We start from the raw sequence: 3,465 nt of genomic DNA on the forward strand, positions 1-3,465 counted from the left end.
AAGACCGAACAAGATACTTGCTGTCTTCTAAAATAAAACTCTTGTTATATAACGCGCTTGTGCTACCGCTCTTACAGTACTGCAGCTTAGTCTGGTGCACCACAGGGGTAACCAACTTATCCAAATTGCACTTGTTGCAGAAAAGAGCATTACGGTATGTTGCGGGTGTGTCTTACCGTCATCCAACCAAAGAGCCTTTCTTGAAGTATAATGTCCTCTCTGTGTTCTCCTTTTTTGATTACAACATAATCGTAGCTTATAAATATTTCATAAAATCTAATGTAAGTATTGTCGTGAACCTTGCAGAATTAAAAGAAAATATCCGAGACGACAAACCCGACACAAAGAAAAATATCTTGTTTCAGTGCCTCGCACGTATTCATACACTCAATCATTATGCTACACTGTACCAAAACTACTGAATAAGTTGCATGCAACTGGATTCGATCCAGTATATGAGTCTAATCGCCGAATTTGTCTTTTTACCGTAAAAAACTGTTGTGAACCTAGTGTTGCTTTGTATCTAGAATGCTATCTTGATGTATTATAATTTTAAAACTGTGTTTTTAGGATGTGTCTAATTTTCTGTTTTTGTGCTTTACTGTGTGTCTTATTTTCATGCGGACAAAAGTAATAATATGAACTCTTCGATGTATAAAATAATGCAAACTGATCTTTCTCCTAGCTGTTGCTCTGCCAATTATTGTAGGGGGCCAGGGCCTTGTCAAGCTGTCTTTCACAGCTTTTAGTCCTGGCCCCTTTCTTTTTGACGAAAAGAAAAATAAACTTGACTTGACTTGACTTCACCTGTTCCCTGCGGAAGCCAACAGAACCTGCCTTAGTCCCGTGAAACCAACATAGGGTTGTTCAGAGTCGCGTGGCCTAGTCTGCAGTATTTTGTGCCGATAGCTACATTACGGTAGCATTTCGAGCCTCCAGAGTGGCGGCGCCGTGGCGGTGGCGGCGCCGCCATTCTGTGGCTGCGCTTCCACGCTGTCACGTGGTTGGTCACGTGGTGCGGAGCAGCTGCCGGTGGCGCGGCGCCCTGGCTGATCACGTGGTTCTTCACGTGGTTGGCCACGTGACCAAGTTCCACTCGGCCAGCTGTAGCTATCGCGTCACTTTAGGTGTAACCAGAGCTAAACTACCGCCAATTTTTTTCTTCGTTCTTCAAAGGTAATTAATTAGTTAAGTATAATTAGCTTACTTTTTAATGGTTGATTTGAGGAAAAAAGCTTCAATGTGAAAGTTGTAGATCGTCTCAAAAAACAACTAGCAGCGCTGTTTCCATCAAGGTACGATTTACGCAGCTATATTTATTGGCCTTAACAAAAAGCTATCACGTGACCAGCTGCTGGGTCACATCTCTGCCCCAACGTGCACGCAAAGGCTCATCGTGGAAAGCAGTTCAGTAAAAATGGATCTCGTTCTCTAAGACGCGTCTTGGGACGTTTAAATGGCATCATTGTAGCATATATATATATATATATATATATATATATATATATATATATATATATATAAAGGGAGCCAACGGTCACCGAAACCAAGGTGCATAGGGGAATGTTTTAATTTGTTTAATTTTTAATGTGTTGTGCTAATCACTGGGATAATAATACTTCGATTAATCTATCGCTTAAAGAAAATTACTTACAAAGCAGCAGAAAAAACAACCATGCCGCCGGTGGGATCCGAACCCACGACCTCCGAATATCGCGCCCGGTGCTCTACAAACTTTTTCTGTTGCTTAATAGGTAATTTTCTTTAAAAGCAATTGTTACTACAAATTAAAAAAACAGAAACATTCCCCTATGCACCTTGGTTTCTGTGACTGTTGGCTTCATATATATATATATATATATATATATATATATATATATATATATATATAGTTGGAAGGTCATTATGACATCACAAGATCACATGACCTATGTGGCAGGTGGGCCACCTGCTTTTTCGGTCACGGCCGGCGACGAAGACGACGACGCCGGATTTTCTGCAGAGCGGGAGCCGTAACTGATATGCATGCATAGAAAGACTATAATAAACACTGTGTCATGCATATGCTGTGCTTGATAGATGCCATGCAAGCACGCACAACACACAGAATATGTTTGATATACCACTTTATTCACACAGCAACATCATGAATAACAAACGCAAAACCAAATTACACAATGCAAAACAACGGACAGACCGTGCTGGCAGGCCTAATTTGCATTAAGCCTAACTGCGCAAATCGAATTAAATTAAGATCGAATCGAAATTAAAAGAAGAGCTTTTAGCAACAAAATGATGTCCTGTAATAAAGCAATTTTTTTTAATTTACGCGTGAATAAACTGTTTTCGCTCGCCACCCTGAAGTGACCTATTTTCCCGCGGTAAACGGAGTTAAAAGCTTACGTTCCGTCGCCCATGGTTCGACCATTGAAAAATGTATCGCATATTGAGTTGCGTTGGTATCCGCTTGTTGTAACCGGGGCAACTTTGGAATAACCCGATGGCCTCTCGTTATTTCAGGAATGTTTGCGAAAGGCACGGCGCACTATAGTTCAGATTAGGACTCCGAAATGAGCCTTCTTTTTGTACTTTCGTTCTGTTGTTCCTGCAAAAATTTTTTTGTCAGGCGCTATTGCGAAATCCGGCAGACAGAGGTTGAGGCTGAGGTTTTCGATAGTTACTGGTGGAATCAGCCTTGCAAATGTGCCGCCGGCAATTCCTGCGCCGTAGTGACACTCAGACGTTAATTAACATTGGCAATTTTCGGCACAGGTCTGTGACCTGACAGATCTATGTCAGCATGCGCACAATACCCACAATAGTCATCAACTGCTGCTGTGACCATCTGGAGTCCTGGTCACAGTCTGGAAGAAACTTTAGAACGCGGGAAGCCTCCTTTCTCTATGAGAGGCGTCCGCGCGGGTAAACAAGGTCTTGAATTGAAGCGAGTAGGACGCACCTTTCCGCGTTGAAACCTGGGCAGCACGTGAAATTATATTCTACAACACCCCACACACCTCATGAAAAGCACAGTGCAGACGATCAGACGATGCTAGGCCCGTCTTATGCATCCACGCTGCTGTTCGAGCCAGGATTTAAGCCACACGAAAGGGCAGGACGCCTTGTCTATTTCTAGCTGCTCAGGCGACAACACAAAAGCACGTCTCGAACTTAGCTAATTGCTACTGGCTGCCTTTTGCGTCTCGGAACAATCGCGGAAATAATTCCACGTGGAAACTTTGGCCGGCCATAACGCCGTGTTCCTCCGTTTAAACTGTGAAAGGAGATCGAAAGCGAAACCGCTACACCGAAACGTTTCCGCTCCGGTGTAAGCGGAGCACATTTCGGGCTCGGGCCGTTAATTACGAGTCATGTCGCCGCTAATGAGGCTGCCTCGACCACGCGGCCTGTGATCAGGCCGTCCGGATGGTGTATCGCGTCTGACGCATCGATCGGTCTTGCTAA

Source organism: Amblyomma americanum, chromosome 1, assembly GCF_052857255.1.
Source record: "Amblyomma americanum isolate KBUSLIRL-KWMA chromosome 1, ASM5285725v1, whole genome shotgun sequence".
NCBI lineage: Eukaryota > Metazoa > Arthropoda > Arachnida > Ixodida > Ixodidae > Amblyomma > Amblyomma americanum.